Here is a 5,666-nt window from a genome sequence, read left to right as displayed (position 1 = left end):
GGAGGGGGCGGGAGCCAGGGGGCGGGGCCCGGCCTTAAAGGGGCCGGGGCCGGCGCGCTGCGGCCCAGCTCAACGGAAGCGGGCGAGGGGGCGGGGCCTCAAGCGGCGCGGCGTGATGGGCGGGGCCGAGAGCCTTAAAGGGGAAGTCCTGGACAGTCGGTTTGGCAAGCTCTCCAGCCGTCCCTGGAACGCCAGGCTTTATTTTGTGGAAAATTCAGAGGAATGGAGCTAAGAGAGGCTGCTCGGGACTTTGGAGGAAAACCAAGGGGGGCAAGATCCAAGGCTCAGCTCTCTTTCCTGGGTCTCCTCTTTCTCTAAATCGCCCAAACAACCTGGGAGATTCCGGGGGTCAAATCTGCGACCTGCTTCGTCCTTCTAGACCTGACCCCTTTCCAAGGTGCCCCTTCAGGACAGCGCCACAGCCCCCAAGGAGACAGAGGCTTGCCCCCAGTTCCTCTCCCATGCCTGGGTAACGAGGGAAATAGCGCCGGATGATGACAAATCCTGGTGACTAAAATAGGGTCCTACGCATTCTGAGACCTCAAACCGGCGATGCATGGGGACGGCGCAGTGAGTCACTCCTCCCTCCTCCTTCCAGCATCCACTACTGGTCAAGGTCATGATGGCCTGATTCTCGCAGCTCCAAGTTGGGGAAACGTGTCAAGAAACGCCTCTGATCAGGGAATGTGAACCTAAGCCTCAGGGTCCGCCATCTGCCAGAGAGCTGGCTTGGATGCCAAACCTCGAGGTCACTGGGAAACCAGCCTTGGTATCTCACCTAGGTCCAAGACCAAGGGACGCCTTGACGTCGTGGGGAAGGGGAAGGGTTCAGAGTGTTGGTAGGTGGGCGAGTCGGATGAGCTTGGTGTTAGGAAGGCAGGACTGTCCCAGCCCGGAATGCGGGAGCGGAATCACGTAGTCAGCAGGTGGCGCCCTGGGGCAGGTTTGATCTTTGCCGCAAAGGTAGCCTTGCTTGGGAAATACAGGCTGTGTCAATTCATCCCGAGGCAGATAGAAATTTCCCTTATAAACTACAATGGGAACAAGGATATTGTGCAGTGTTTCTGTCTTTAGTACATTGTCGCTATCTTTCAGAGGTCCTTACCCAGTCTCCTACTGACCACAAATCCCAGCTCTCGGGTGTCCACTGTTGCCAGGCTACCGTTGTAAAGAAAAGAAACCTAGGATCTAATCAACTAAACCGCACCAAGGAGAAAAGGACGCCCTCTTGGAAGATGAACATTTTAAACAGGAGGCTCCCTGGAGAAAGCAGTGTTTAAGAAAAGCATGTGATGTTTTGAATTTCAGAACATCAGGGAAGCAGGAAAGCATCTCCCAATAGCACTCAAAGCACACAACACATTCAACCTTCTGCTCTGCTAGGAGCTTAGTAACTGATTAGCAGTAATTCACTAAGCCAAGCTCTTGGGAGAATGATTGTAATAATAACTGAAGCTTATGAAATGCATGCTAAACCCCATGTGTTACACTAAACACTTGGTGAACATTAGCACTTTTAATCATCATAATCTTCATAATACTCCTATGAAAAAGATATTACTAACCCTGTTATACAAATAAGACTCGCCTGAAAATCAAATATGTAAGAAGTCAGAATCCACACAAGCAGATCTGGCAAGATAGCCTAGTGGGTAGAGGCATTTCCACACAGGCTTGATGGCCTATGCTTAATCCTCTGGTCTCACAAAGTGGCAGAGAGAAATGATTACCCCTGAGAGTTGTCCTCTGACCTCTACTCACACGCACGCACAAACATCACATTTTAATCAATGCAAGCATAACTCCAGGCACTGAACCGTACCCAATCCTGCCTCCCAGACTTGGAGAGGTCTTCCTTGTAGACCCTAGAGAACTTTGATATAAGCCAAAGACTTCACAGAGCCTGGCCCACAGTCCCAGTGGTGTTGGGAAAAGACTAAGTAAGTTATGTAGGTGCTTAATATTTTGGTATTTAGCTATTAAGGTACTAAATGTGAAATTAAATCTCCTCCATCAAAGTTCAACTTTAAAATCATATTTTATCCATAAAAAATTTAATTTTTATAAAATAAAGGTAAATATTCCTTAATATTTAGCTGATTCAACAGGCTGAAACCTCTAATTTTCAGACACATGTTTGCCAGGCGTGATTACAAGCACTTTTTAAATATCGATTTGTGTACTCCACTTAATGACTATTAATATTAAGCGGTCCCCATTTAACAGGTGAGGAGGTTGAGACTCAGAAATGCTGGGATTTGTCCAGGATTGTGATATGAGTTTTAGAAGCTGCGATTTGAACCCAAGCCAGTGCCATCAAACTTTGTAAAGAGCCCAACAATGAAGACATTTGGATCCAGGCAGTCTGTCCCGGCTCCTCTGTCGTTTCACAATAGAGCCGTGGGACGAGCATGGATGGCTGTGTTCCATTCAAGGTTCTTATGAGCTCTGCAGCTACAGTTTTATATCATTTTTATGGCATGCCATTCTTTTGACTTTGAAGTAAAGGTGTTTCAAAATGTCAAAAATAAATAAATAAACTCTTAGCTTTTAGACTCTGCAGAAACAGGGAGCAGGCCAGGCCCTGCTTTGCTGACCTCTGACCTAGAGATTCCAGTTCCAGAGTCCATATTCTTTTTTTTTTTTTCCGATTGGTGCTTTGCCTGTATATGTCTGTATGAGGGTGTTGGATCCTGGAGTTACAGACAATTGTGAGCTGCCATGTTGGTGCTGGGAATTGAACCCTGGTCCTCTACAAGAGCAGTCAGTGATCTCAACTGCTGAGCCATCTCTCCAGCCCCGTTTAAATATGTGGCCCAGGATGGCCTCAAACTCTTGATCCTCCTGCCTCTGCCTCCTTCAGCAAATCGTACTGGCATGAGCCACCACAACCGGCATCCATATTCTTAAAGAGGAGGATATACTGTCCTTTCCTTTTTTGTTTGGTTTATTTTTGTCTTTGTAACAGGGTCTCACTGTGCAGCCCAAGCCAGCCTCAAACTTGCTGCCGTCCTCCTGCCTCAGCACCATGTGTGCTAGGATCATGGACACGAGCAGCTATGTCTAGAGGACAACACATTATGATCCTTCTCATGTAGCCCAGGCTGGTCTTGAATTCCTGGTCCTGTTTCTACCTTCTGAGTGCTAGACTTGCACACATGTGACACCGTATCTAGCCCATTACCCTCTTTTTCAGAGATGAGCTCTGTCCCTGCCATGGATCCCTAGGCCAATTCCCTAACCAATAATGAAATCTAACTCATGTCACAACTTTGCCTAGTTTGTGACCTCTAAGTGCCAATAATTCACACAATTTCACTTGGATAAACAAATTTCGTATGTTTTCAAGTCCACATTCTTTTCTGTTGGAGGGGGATGCTTTGGCTTCTTGTTCTTCTTGTTTTGTTTTGGTCAAGATAAGAACCCAGCCAGGTGGCACACATCTTTGATCTCAGCACTCGGGAGGCAGAGGCAGGCAGCTCTCTGCGAGTTTGAGGCCAGCCTAGTCCACATAGTAAGTCCCAGGACAGCTAGGGCTATGTAGAAATAACCTGTCTCCAAAAATAAAAACTAAATAAATTGGAGGCTCCAACCCAGGGCCTTGCCATACTACACTAGTGCTCTCCCAGTTACTGCCCCCAGCTCTGTTTCTTCAGTATTTTAATTAGACAGATGCGGAGAAATACAAGTAGTCGCCATACTCCATACTCTAGAAATTGCAAACCAAGGTTCAGTCTTCACACAGGCACATTTGGAAAGATGTGTTGGTTACCATTGCCCATCACTCCTTTCAGCCTCAGTGGTCCTCACTGACAGAGGCGATGAGGCAACAGAAGAAAGGTGTGTGCGTGGAAGATGCAGCCACCTCCAAAGCCAGGCCCCCCAGAACACACCTGGGAAATCACAGTCTGCTTTACTTGCTCCAAGTAGCAGTAAGTAGAAAGTCCAAGGCATGGCCAGCACTATCCACCTAGGTTTGGACTCAAAGTACCTTCCTCCACCCCTCCCCCACTCCCCACCTCCCACCACCACCACCACCACCACCACCACCCCGTCAGTCCACCAGGGAATTTCCCCAGAGAAGAACGGAGTGCACACACCCTTTACCCCTGTGTCTTAGCCCATCCCACCTGCTGTAATAAAACACCTAGCCTGGGTGACTTATAGACAAGCTCAAAGCACCAGCAGGTTCAGTGTCTGATGTGGCTCTTGCCTCCTCATCACACTGTGCCTCTGCATCCCACAGAAATAAGAGGCTAACTGTGTCTTTGGAATCTCTTTCCACAAGTCCTAATCCCAATCATGATGGAGAGTTGTTGTTCGAGTGCTAAATGGTCTTATAATAAATAACCAGAGCCAGATATCAGGCTGAAAGCTGAAAGATCAGAGAAGCAGAGCAACCACAGCCATCACCTATTTATTACCTCACCAACTCCCCGAATCCTCTGACTGAAATCCTCTGAGCCTTCACCAAAAAGGGTCTTAGCTGAACTGCCTTAGTTCCTGTTTCCTCAGGCCTTATATACCTTTCTCCGCCCTGCCGTCACTTCCTGGGATTAAAGGCATGTGTGCTTCCCAATACTGGGACTAAAGTTGTACGCCACCACTGCCTGGCTGTTTCCAGTGTAGCCCTGAACTCACAGAGATCCAGATCTCTGCCTCCCAAGGGTGTGTGCCAGCCAGGCGATGGTGGTACACTCCTTTAATCCCAGCACTCGGGAGACAGAGGCAGGCAGATCTCTGTGAGTTTGAGGCCAGCCTGGTCTACAGAGAGAGATCCAGGACAGGCACCAAAGCTACACAGCAAAACCCTGTCTGGGAGGTGGGGGGGGGGAATTAGTTGAAGTAGAAGGCTTATATAAGACCCAGAGTATTGTAACACACTGCAAAAATGTTCAGGTATCAATCAAAACTCCCTCACCATATCAAGAATCCAGAACATCTCAAGCTGGACTATATCAACATAAACACTCAGTTCCAAGATGATGAACTCAGCCAGGCAGCTCTCTGTGAATTCAAGGCCAACCTGGTCTACAGAGGGAGATCCAAGACAGGCTCCAAAACTACACAGAGAAACTCTGTCTTGAAAAAAAAAAAAAATGTTTCATTGAGCAATTATAAACCTATGCGAAGCAAACAGAACACAGAGTCAGGCTGGGAATAACCCGAAGTGTAGAGCACTTGCCTAGTATGTGTGAGGCCCCAAGTTCATTTCCAACACCAACAATTACAGAGCCCCAACAAAGAAATAGAAGATACATATTTAAAATACTGCTACCAAACCATGTTTGGGTACTACACCACTCAAAAAGCCAATGACTCAAGTACAGGTTGTTGGGCCAAGGAAAAAGACTTACTTAAAAAGCCATCAAATCAAAGATGGGAGGTAAGACCAACACAAACTCTCGGAGAACTAAGGTGTGTTCCCTGTGTTACAGGGAGAGAAAGAGGAGCTGGAACCATAGGCAAGAAAGAGACCTTTAGACATGCTCCACTGACCTGGACCAGGTGTAGACAAGGCTCCACTGCCCTGGACTAGGATGCTGTCTTAGTTGTCTTTATCCTGATGTCATCAGCCCTGGAGGCGAACAAGGCTTTAGTAGGTTTAGGTCAAGTTAATTCTACAGCTCCGGAGAAGACTTTTCTGAAGTGGTTAATATGACTAT

This window comes from Peromyscus leucopus, chromosome 3 (genome assembly GCF_004664715.2).
Source record: "Peromyscus leucopus breed LL Stock chromosome 3, UCI_PerLeu_2.1, whole genome shotgun sequence".
Taxonomy (NCBI): Eukaryota; Metazoa; Chordata; class Mammalia; order Rodentia; family Cricetidae; genus Peromyscus; species Peromyscus leucopus.
This window is presented reverse-complemented; position numbering follows the sequence as displayed.